Raw genomic sequence first — 12515 nt, 5'->3', positions numbered from 1 at the left:
GACTCTTGTATTGTTTTTCAGAGCTGCTAGGGCAACTTGAAGGTCCGACGTATGGAAATAATCTGACATGTTGGTTGTTATTTTCCTGTACTGGCGCATGCATGTGATGTAAACGCGTACGCGACGAGAGCCACCGTGAGCAGATTTGCGTTTTTACCGTTTAGGCGGGAACGCGACGGTGGAGCGTTTTTAAGATTTCCACTCTGGAGGGTGGTTTCACTTTTTTTGCGTTTTTAAGCCCCCAAAACGCCGTTGCCGTGTAAACGAAAGGTACATCCGATAAAATATTTTTACGTTTTCACCCGGAATCGTTCTCGTGTAAACGGGGCCTGAAACTAAAGATGAATAAGTCCAGATAACTGTGACACAGACGTACTGTATAGCAAGATGTGGGAATTAATAGTTAAATACATATGTTTTCATATGAATACATATTCATGAATTCTTATTGAATACATGTTTGCCCATATGTCATGTGTGGGACTCCCGAAACTCCCTTAAAATAAACTTTGTTTTGGCCTGATTTTGGTTGAAATGGTGTCACACCAGTACTTTCTTGGATTTTGCTTAAAGTATATCAGGCTCTTAGAGGTGCTGAAATCCCCAATTCTGCCACAGCTGCGCAACTTCCAGAACTCATTGATGTGCAGGTTTTTATTAGGGATATGCAAAGCCCAATATTTTCAAAACCGACTACCCGGTGGGTTGTCTGAATGACTAATCAACTAGTTGGCGGAGCATTAAAGAGGATGAAGTTAGAGACAGAACTTCTCTGAGAGGGTTTTAGCTTGCTGCTGACAGTCTGATAACTGTTAGGCTGTTAGCTGAAGCACAGGACTCTGTCAGAACGCTAAAACCGTCTGAAGTCTGGCCTGCACTGCAGTAGCTGGTAGCAGTGAAACTGGTGTCAAACCAAGAATGTTCTCCCAATAACTTTGTTACATGTTGAGGAGGAGGAGGACAAGAGGGCGTAGCTGCGTTTGACAGGAAGCAACTTAAACCCACTGTACCATTTCACAGTACATTTTTCTTTCTACCTTTCCAACCATCAGGAATATCTCCAGTCATTTCGTTTTTTGTTGTTTCCTTCCTCCACAAACAGTTTTTTTCATCTTGCCACAGGGGCAGAGGAGAGTTAGAGGGGAATGAGAAAGATGGAGCGAGAGAGTGAGGAGGATAAAATGACAAAGTAGAGGACAAGAGGAAATGCAGCAGAGGAAACAAATAAAGAGAAAGGGAGAATAGCGGATGCAATAGGAAGACGAGGGGGGTGAAGTATAAGAGAAAGAGAGAGAAATGGCCAAGAATAATGAAAGCACACAGAGCAGATAAAGGGTGACAGTCACAATACGGCGGATACAAGTCTCTGGAACATGTCAGTGGCTGATGGTGAGATGACCACAAGGACAAAAGGCTACGCAGCACTCAAAGATACAGATTTTGCTTGATTTTTACCTCAATTAAAAATATGTTGAAAATGCATATTTTTAATTAAGCCCTATTTTTCCTTTATTTATTCAAAAGAAAGTGAGTTATAGCCACAACACTATTGTGGTCTGGTTGAGGGAAGTATTCTTCAGACTGTGTTTGTGATTATCGTTGAATGATTTATTAAATGGGTCATATAATGCCCTTTTCACAAGATGTAAAATAAGTCTCATGGCCCAAGAGTGTGTATGTAAAGTTTTAGCTCAAAATACCCCACAGATATTTTTTATAGCATGTTAAAATTGTCTCTTTTTGAGGGTGAGCAAAAATGTGGTGTTTTTGTGTGTGTCCCATTAAATGCAAATGAGCTGCTGCTCCCGGCACAGAGGGCGGAGCTTCAAGTGCTCATGAGTGTTAGCATTCACACAGACACGCACTGAAAATTTCAAAAACCGTTAAGCCTTTTATGTTCAAACCGGAGTCAGACAAAGATGGAGAGACTCAAGAAGAAGTGACAACATGTAGAATGCAACATGACATTTCTGAATGGTTAGTTGATGAATTTATATAGCTGATGTGGAGTTAACTATCTTCAAGTCATTGATTAGCATATTCTGTAATGATAATCTATAAATCGCGACCGGGGGCGGGGTTTATGTAAATTTAAGGGTTAGTGATGTCACTAACCCGTGAAGAAGCTCATTGTAGTCCCTACCAGCCGTTTGTTGTCCTTAAAAAGCGATTTCTGTAAAAGAAAATATATCCCTTTACTTTGAACTTTGAGCGTCGAGATTTTGCAGATGTTGTTTCTATTCAAACCAATACATTACACACTAACTAAAGTTAAAAAAGTGAAATCATAATCAACCGCACCTTTAAATTAACCAGAGTTATTAATTTGTGAAAAGGACTGACCCGATACTAGCTCAAACTTTTAGCCATCATTACATTTGCACACTCTGTAAGGGTAGCAACTTCACAGTTCTTCTCAGATTTACAACCCCAAATGTGTTTCTCCAGACTGTTACCCTACATCTTACGAACGATAGACCTATGGAGTATATACATCTCTATTTGGCTGATCTCTACTGAAGAGATTACTCATTAATGGTACGGGTGGCTTGCTTTTGCTGAGAGCAGCTCTCTTAAAATAGTCCTGACCACAGAGAAACAACTGGCATACATGCAATACAGTCATTACCGACACAGAAGCAAAAAAAAAAAAAAAAAAAAAAAAAAAACTGCATTGCCTTTCTACTGCTGAATGTGTGTTTACATGTAAGAGGTAAGCTGGACATTCAAGGAAAATACATTCTATTCTTGTTCTGTTACTCACACTAGAACTAGCAATGAGATTCCTAACCTGTGTTTGAATGTGTCACCACAGAGACAGACTAGTCCGCCATAACAACAAATGACATTCCTTATCAGCCCACATTCTAGCAAACCCTCGCGAAATTCCAACTGGAACGGCAACATTTCAAAACTATGTCACCATGAGGTCATTGTTTGAAATGCAATTTGTCTTTCTAGTATTCAGAAACACAGCTAGCAGACTCTCTCACACTGATACACTATCTCTAAATTTTAGTACGGACTAATATGGAAAACAAAATTCTGTGTCATTCTGTCTTTATTAGTAAACTGAACTGAACTGAACAAATAAATGGCTCTTACGAACCAGTTCTTTAATGAATCATTCAGAAAGATTCACAAAATCAGCAGTTACCAGATTGAAAATGTCGGTAACGCTTTAGATTACAGTCCGGAAAGTAATGTGTAATTAAGAGGAATTTAAAGTGTAACTTTCTGTAATTATAGTGTACCTATAAAGTACTTACATGTAAGTATAAGGGAACAATATGTAAAGTTTGGGGAATAAAGGGGTAAACAACCAGGAGAAATAAAAAAATATTTATACTGTAAGTATTATAGAACTAAGGGGTACTTATTCTACTATTATGATACAGCAATCTTACATTTGGGAGCAATTTAGTGAGAACATACACTGCGTACCTTTTTGTAATCATTATGTACCAAGGCAATACATACTGTATAGGCTTTTTTTTTTAAATGACAGGGTACATATCTATGCATTTATAATAAAAAAAAGTGCAGATGTTTAAGTTTGGGCTAACATGTTTCAAGGCAAGAAAAGCTAAGACTATTGCAATTTTTTTAGATATACTGGTAAATATATATGGTTTCATGTGGTTACAGGGTAAGTGGTGCTTGTATAATAAATAAAGGTTTCCGAGTCAGTGATATATGATTGTGTATGCATTTTTATTGTACTTACCCTGTAACTACATGGAACAAGAGGGTAACAAGCACCACTACATGAAACAATTGTATCTTTCCCCAATATTTAAGCAAAAGTTGCAATAGTTTTCGTTTTCAGTGCACTTTTGTTAAAAATATTACTTTATAAATGCATAGATATGTACCCTGTCATTTTTAAAAAGCCTATACAGTATGTACTGGTTCACCATTATTTCAAAAAGGTATGTTCTTGCTAAATTGCTCCCAAATGTAAGATTGTTATATCATAATAGTAGAATAAGTACCCCTAGTTCTATAATACTTACAGTATAAATATTTTTATGTTACCCCTTTATTCCCCAAACTTAAAATATTGTTCCCTTATACTTATATTGTAAGTACGTTATAGGTACACTACAATTACCGAAGGTTACACTGTAAAATCGCTTTAATTACGCAGTAATCCTGAATCTGACTCAATTAACTGTAAATTATCCTTACATTCAGGTAATGTCCATTTTGAATGTTATACTTTATATGTATAATATATATATATATGTATACTTTAAGGTCATTGAAACTTAAATCAATTGCATTATTGATTGACTGATCATTTGACAGTGTGTAGATAAAGATGTATATTTGCTTTGTAATAAATAAAATAAAATACAAATGTATGCTATTTAACTTAAATTGTATGAATAAATACATGGGAAAAAGGGCATACTGAATCCTCTAAATGTGATAAAGGCCAAAGTCAGCTGGATAAACATGTAGCAGGCCAGTCAGACTAACAAGCCCACAGACCAAACTAACGCACAGATTTCCTTTCAAAAGAGGATTGTGAGCAAAACCGTCCATCTGATTCACTAATCCTCATTCAGACAGAGAATGAGCTCTGGGCTCTGTTTTATTTCAGGCCGAGCAGACGCACAGATGCTCCCAATGCCTGAGGTAACCACCGCTATTATCAACAGAGCATTGTCTAACTTCAGATGAGATGCTGGAGGGAATAATGACTGGTACCATTCGACCGGTCTTGTTTGCTCTGCCGCAAGACAGTCGTTATACTGATCTAGAAATGATTCCTTTCTGATCGTCTCAGTTCGGAAACAAAGTGTGTAACCACAGCCCTGGACAGAAATGCTTCTTTCCTGATTTCACAGGGGGAAAACAAGCTTAACTGGTACAGTAGGCCAGCTTGGTCTATCCGGTGAAGCTGATTGACCAAGGAAAGTGGTGCTGGTTAGGTAAAGAAGCATGTTAGGGACAATCCAAAATTCAACATAGCAATCTACAGTAGTCCTGCAGTGTTTGAACTGAGGTACTTTGATTTATCCTACACATTTTTTTTGTTACATTAATACACTACTGTTTAAAAGTTTGGGGTCAGTAAGATTTTTTTAACAGAAATTAATACTTTTATTTTGAAAGAATGCATTAAATTGATCAAAAGGGACAGTAAAGACATTTATAATGTTTTAAAAGATTACAATTTTTAAATAAATGCTGTTCTTTAGAACTTTCTATTCAGCAAAGAATTCTGAATTTATTTGATCAGTTTCCACAAAAACTAGTAGGATGCACAACCTTAATAAAAAGTAGCTTGAGCAGCAAAGATTTCTGAAGGATCATGTGACACCGAAGACTGGAGTAATGATGCTGAAAATGTAGTTCCCTGAGAAAGGGAACTCGCGATGCGTCATCGACGCTTTGGGAACGCCCCCAGCGTGAATGCGTCTGAGCATCAATGTCAACTAGTCCAATGGAAAGAATGAGCGTCACGGGCGGGTGACGTCATGACCAGGAAGGGATAAAGCACATCCGGTGCAAACCGGCATTAGCTTCTGTGTCTCAGCAAGCGATCTGTGTTACTCTGTCTCTGTCTATTTATTGTTGTCTGTTCGATATTATTGGGAAGAGTTATGGCGAAACAACTTTACAAACTCTGTGCTTCTCCCTGCCCGCGTTATTTAACGGGTGGGGACACACACGAGCTTTGTGTAGTTTGTTTAGGAGTGGAGCATGCGGTGTCAGCCTTCGAGGGGGCTGATTGCGGCATTGCGAGATGCTTCCGCTCCGCATGCTCCGCTCTCGCCTTGCGCTTTTCGAGGAAAGTGGCCAGGCTCGCGATCCTCAGGGTGCAGGACCCGCGTCTGCCGAGGCAGCGTGGAGAATGCATTCCTGTGGATCGCGAATAGGATCTCTTTACGGGGTTGGAGACAGGTCCGCGGATCTTATCTCCTCCCTTTCCACGAGGGATCCAGTGCTCTCTCTCCGGTCTCGGAAGCCCGCGCTGCGGTCTCTTCCGCCCGGGGAGAGAAATCAATGCTTCAGTGCTCTACCTCCGAGGAGGTAGATGTGCTGGGCATTGAAAGTGACACAATCATGGGGGAAGTGGATTTGCCATCTCTTCCCCAGCGTATGAGAAATATATATAGCCTATATATATATATATATATATATATATATATGATAGTTTATATATTATACAGTATATAAAATAAAGTGAATATATATATAAAGAATGTATATATAAAAAATAATAATAAGCTGGTGGAGGTGTTAACTAAGGCTGTAGATAAATTAAATATTTAATGGCCAGCAGAAATAAGGGGGCACTCGTCCTTAAAATAAATTGAACGAGTTTCCTTTCCTCTATTTTTCCACCTCCATCACGGGGCCTTCCATTTTTTCCGATCTGCACAGCGAGCTGTCTAGATCATGGAAAAAGCCTTACTCATTTTTTAGCCCCACATTCATGTATATTCAGATATTTGGGGGTTAAGAGAGTATGGCTATGGGGCAATACCCTGGGTAGAACAGACACTTGCGAGCTATCTGTCTCCCGGTTCAGTATCGTCCCTGAAGGCGTCGGCTTCTCTCACTAAACCATTAAAGAAAACTATTTTTTAATCTAGTGGGAAAAGCATATATGGCAGTGGGTCTAGCATGAGCCTGCTTGCACACTATAGCAGTGCTGCAAGCATATCAGGCTGACCTGCTGTGGTATTTGGACAGAAGTGAGGGAGTTTGGCCCGATGGGGTTTGAGAACTCCGTCGGGCCTCAGATTTATCTCTCAGGGATGGCAGCCCTTGTGGTCACTGAGAGACACCTCTGGCTCAATTTGATGGGAATCATGGAGCAAGATAATCTCTCCCTCGCTATGTCCAACCCCCTGGGGCTGCTGGGCGTGAGCAGCTCCAGCCGGCTAGTTTCTCATACACAACACAGCAGCCAAAGCCTTCAAAGCAGAAGCCGGATCCGAGGACCGTTCTTCATGCTGAGAAGGCTGCGGCTCAAAAGAAAAGGTCTGGCGCCACCGGCGTCAGACCGGTGAGGGCAGCCCCAACCGGGGTGGAATGGTGTACACATCATTATACGGTGCCCTTTCCATCTCGGTGCCCTCAGGGGACCGTTCTGCCAATCCCGCCACCCTTGGTGCTTCGGGGTGCAGCGTTCTCCAGCGAGCTTCTGGCGCAGCGTGAACTCGACATTGCGTCGGACTCGCGCCCTCTGAGGGGGGTTCGAAAACAGTCAGTTCGGGTGGTTCCTGCCAGTATGCTTCAGGTCCCCGAACTGGCTGTCTTTATTACACCAGAGGCCAGCCTCGAGGGGCTGGTTCCCTTGGTAGATTTTCTGGCAGCGCGGAAGCTACTGCCAAATATATCTCTATGGGTAATGGTAATCTCTCTGGTAATGGAGCAAGAGGTAAAGCCCCTGTTAGCAAAGAAAGCTATAGAGCAGGTGTACTCACCCGACATTGCGTCGGGTATTTACAGTCGTTATCTCATTGTTCCAAAAAAGGATGGAGAGCTGCGTCACATACTAGATCTTCGTCTGTTGGAGTGTTTGGTGTTGGAACTCAAGTCCAAGATGCTGACACTCAAACAGATCGTGACTCAAATCAGATCCGAGGACTGGTTTGTCACGATAGATCTGAAAGACGTATACTTCCATATCTCCATCCTCCCTCAGCACAGGAGGTTCCTGACGTTTTCTTTGGGGCAAAGAACACCAGTATCAGGCACTTCCTTTCGGTCTAGCTCTATCACCCCGCACATTCACAAAGTGTGTAGACGCAGCTCTGGCCCCGCCAGGCTGCAGTGTATACGCATTCTGAATTGCATAGATGACTGGCTGATTCTAGCGGAATCAGAACAGTTAGCGGTTCGGCACCGAGGTGTCGTTCTCGCTCATATGCAGATGTTGGGGTTGAGGCTCAATGCCAAGAAGAGTGTGCTTTCTCCAGTACAGAGAACCACTTTCCTTGATGTGGTATGGGATTCAGTGACGATGCGGGCCACTCTGTCGCCCGTTCGTGTAGCTGCTATCCTAACAGCCACAAAAGAGCTGAGTGGCTAGGCCAGTCACGCACTGTAAAACAGTTCGAGAGACTGTTGGGTCTTGTGGCAGCAGCGTCCAACGGGATACCTTTTGGCCTGCTGTACATGAGACCTTTACAGTGGTGGCTCAGGACCAGAGGGTTCTCCCCGAGGGGAAACCCACTTCGTATGATCAAGATCACGCGGCGGTGTCTCCGCGCCTTGGTTATATGGAGGAAACACTGGTTCTTAGCCCAGGGTCCGGTGTTGGGAGCTCTTTGCCATCGAGTTGTGATCTCGACAGATGCTTCCCTCACCGGCTGGGGAGCGGTATTGGAAGGCCGCTCAGCTCAGGGCTTGGGAGGAGTCATCATCTCGCTTGGCACATGAATTGCCTAGAGATGATGGTCGTCTTCAATGCGTTGAGACATGGTAAATGGTAAATGGACTGCATTTTTATAAAACGGTTAGTTCCAATCCTTGATTCTGATTGGTCAATAGCTGTGCTTTATTCACGATAAAACACGGCTATGACCGCTTCACCCAACGGTTCTATGTATCACTACACAACACCCCTAGCAACCACTCTTAGCAACTTAAACAGATGTTTCATCTCATTGATATTGTTCATTTAAAGCTAGAGCAGAGCATTGTGAGAGATCGAGTAAGCGAGTGTACCTGCATTTACAGTAGACGTAGCATTTTCCTTCAGGTCAGTCCTATATTCATAATAAAAAAATGCGTTTGAATGTCCGCTGCATATTTTGTCCTTTTAACAGTCATGGGGTTTTCCGTGCATAACGTTAGTCATCTGTCAGTTGCGTCTGTCTTCTCCGTGATCACAAGTTCGAGTCCTTTCAAAAGCCTTCTCTACAGACTCACTCACTCACTCACTCATAAAGACAGTCTTTGCCGCCATCTATTGGCGAAATAATATATGTAACTTCTGTTGCTGTTCACGTTCCGGGACTATTTTTTCCAGCGGAAGGCAGGCTTTTAGTGATTTTAGTTCATGAAAGTTGCATAGATACATATTTTTCGGCTTTAATATTTTTATTGTGTGGCAACCGTTTTATAAAAGCAATAAGGTACTCGAGGCAAGTGCTGTATCGTGAATAAGTAACGGCTGAAGGGGTTGCAGGCACTCCGCTTCGCGTCGTGCCTAACAACGCCCTCCAGCCGTTACTTATTCACGATACAGCACAGCCTCTCGTACCTTATTGCTTAATATAGCGCTTTCACAGACCCAATGGCCACCAAAGCGCTTTACAATTTGCCTCACATTCACCCATTCACTCACTCATTCATACACCGACGGGCGACGGCAGCCATGCAAGGCGCCATCCAGCTCGTCGGGAGCAGCTGGGGTTAGGTGTCTTGCTCATGGACACCTCGACACTTGGTCAGGTGGAACCGAGGATTGAACCACCAACCTTCCGGTTTGTAGACAACCAACATGAACCACTGAGCCACTGCCGCCCCCAGTGGCTCATCTCCGCCCCCAGTGGGACATCTCCTCCCAGACCTGAGGGGCCATCATGTGTTGTTCTGAAACAGTGACTGTTAGGCCTCAGGGCAGCAGCGTTCAATGTGATACCCTTTGACCTGCTGTACGTGAGACCTTTACAGTGGTGGCTCAGGACCAGAGGGTTCTCCCTGAGGGGAAACCCACTCCGTACGATCAAGATCACGCGGCAGTATCCCCGCGCCTTGGTTATATGGAGGAAACTCTGGTTCTTTAACCAACAAACAACACGTTGGTGGCCTATTATTTTGGTCCCTCAGGAAATTACGCTGTCTGAGGGCAGTGTATATTCCAGGGGGGCCAGAATATTGGAGCAGACACCCTGCCGAGGCAGGGGCTGAGGCCAGGGGACTCCACCCCGAGGCGGTGGAGCAAATATGGGAGTTTTATGGCCAGGCAGAAGTGGATTTGTTCTCGTCTCAGCATATGACGCACTGTCCACTCTGGTTATCCCTCACTCAACCAGTCCCCTTGGGGCTGGTTGCTATGGTGCAGACGTGGCCGAGGCTACGTCTGTACGCATTTCCCCCTGTTGCTCAGCTCCCAAGAGCTCTGGAGTGATTCCGCCAGGATGGAATAAGCCTATTGAGTAGCACCACCCTGGCCGAGCTGAATTTGGTTTGCGGACCTCATTTTTCTCCTCGACGGACCTCCCTTGGAGGTCCCGATCAGGAGAGACCTTCTGTCTCAGGCAGGGGATGCAATATTGCACCCCCGGCAGGGGATTTGGAAACTGTGGTTTTGGCCTCTGAGGGGGCCCAACTCATAGAGAGTGGTCTCTCAACCGAGGTTGTTGAGACCATTCTAAGCTCCAGAGCTTCCGCTACGAGGAAACTATATTCACTATTTCGAGAGTTTTTCACTTCTTGGTGTTACCAGCGTCAGTGGGATCCGGTTAACTGTTCAGTAAACACAGTATTCGAGTTTCTGCAAGAACGCTTTGTATCAGGTCTATGTCCTTCCATGCTTAAGGTATACGTGGCGGCCATTGCGGCTTTCCACGCCCTGGTGGGTAGTACATTTTTGGGTAGAGACCCCCTGATCACTCGTTTCCTTCGTGGCACTTTGAGGCTGAGGCCTGCAACTTGCACTAGGGTGCTGGCTTGGGACCTTGCAATAGTTCTAGAAGGCCTATCTGGGGCTCCCTTCGAGCCCTTAGATTTGGTCTCAGAGAAGTTCCTTTCTTTTAAGACTATTTTCTGCTAGCTATTTCGTCCCTATTAGAGTCAGACCTTCAGGCCCTTTCGGTCCCCACCTGCCTTGAGTGCACCGAAGATGGCCAAGGCAATCTTACCCGAAACATGGATATGTTCCAAAGGTGCCTACCATTATTCCGAGGCCTATTGTGCTGCAGGTTTCTGTCCTCCTCCTTTTACATCTGCAGACCAGGAAAGGCTGAACCTCTTGTGTCCAGTGCGAGCACTGGATACTTATGTTCATCGGACATCTTCAATGAGGAAGTCCGACCAGCTATTTATTTGCTTTGGATCACCTAAGAAGGATCTTCCTGCTTTTAAACAGACGGTTAGTAAGTGGATAGTTGAGGCTATTTCACTTGCATACGAGTACTCTGACCAGCCGTGTCCTTTGGCAGTCAGAGCTCACTATACGAGGGGTATGGCGGCCTCTGAAGCCTTACTATTTGGAGTTTCTCTTCAAGACGTTTGTGATGCGGCAGGCTGGTCCTCACCGCTCACATTCGTGAGGTTTTACAGCTTGGACCTGGATGCTGCCCCAGGTTCTCAGGTGCTTAGTGCTTAGTTTCAACAGACTGACACTCAGGTACTTGGAATTCTGGCGTTTTGGGTTTTCTCGTTCCCAAAGCGTCGATGACGCATCGCGAGTTCCCTCGAAAGGGAACGTCTCAGGTTACGACTGTAACCATAGTTCCCTGAGAAAGGGAACGAGACGATGCGTCACCCTGCCATACTTCCTGCATCCCTGTGATCGGCTTGCTTCGACATTTTTGAAGCTAATGCCGGTTTGCACCGGATGTGCTTTATCCCTTCCTGGTCATGACGTCACCCGCCCGTGACGCTCATTCTTTCCATTGGACTAGTTGACATTGATGCTCAGACGCATTCACGCTGGGGGCGTTCCCAAAGCGTCGATGATGCATCGTCTCGTTCCCTTTCTCAGGGAACTATGGTTACAGTCGTAACCTGAGACGCTTTGCCATAACAGGAATAAATTACAATTTAAAATATCTTAACTCTTATTTTAATAGAAAATAGCAATAATATTATTTTGCAATATTGCTGTTTTACTGATTTTTTTTATTTATTAAATTAATCCAGTCTTGGTGAGCAATGAAAATAAAGAAATTCTATCAAAAACCAATAAAAAAAACATAACGACCCCACACTTTTTAACAGCAGTGTAAAAAACTTATTTACATACAAAAATTCCATTTAACTTTTGAAGTAATTTCAATTATCAGTGTGCTTTTTATTTTTGGATCAACTTTAAAGGGACACTTCACCCATTTGCATTAAGCTTTCCATTGTTAGAAACCCAGTCATACTATTGAATGGTCGTGCAACACTCTCTCATTTTCCCCTGAGACGAGAGAATTCCGTTATTTACCTTTTTCACTTCCTCCTACAATGATGCAAAAATCGTCATTTTACGTCATTGTAGGAGGAAATGTAAGAGGGGGGGATTTCTCTAAAGACTACAAGCACTAGATCCCACCCTTTCAAACCCGCCCATAGGAGGTTGGACCTAATGCGCTGACAGAGCTATCACAGATCAGTGGGTGGGACTTCACTTGTAGATACTGAAATTAATATCAGCCATCTTGTTTATAAGCTAAGCTAACAAGCGCTGTGGAGATAGGAAGTTATGACAATGACGGAAGAAACTAAACATGATATGGAAGAAACTAAACATGATATGGAAGTAGAGAATTTTGAAATTCTGCTGCTCGAATCCGCTGTTCGTGGCTATCTTTACGAGCCGCAATATAGTGAAG

General features: G+C 43.5%; 1 protein-coding gene across 1 annotated transcript in view; it reads right to left on the bottom strand.

Moving 5' to 3' along the window:
* ctnna2 (catenin (cadherin-associated protein), alpha 2) overlaps positions 1–12515 on the bottom strand; it is a 263231-nt gene that overhangs the window by 232940 nt on the left and 17776 nt on the right. The window lies entirely within an intron of this gene.

Source organism: Rhinichthys klamathensis, unplaced genomic scaffold (genome assembly GCF_029890125.1).
Source record: "Rhinichthys klamathensis goyatoka isolate OS25496 unplaced genomic scaffold, OSU_Roscu_1.1 h1tg000069l_1, whole genome shotgun sequence".
NCBI lineage: Eukaryota > Metazoa > Chordata > Actinopteri > Cypriniformes > Leuciscidae > Rhinichthys > Rhinichthys klamathensis.
The sequence above is the reverse complement of the archived record's forward strand: the minus strand, read 5'-3'. Positions and strand labels throughout refer to the sequence as shown.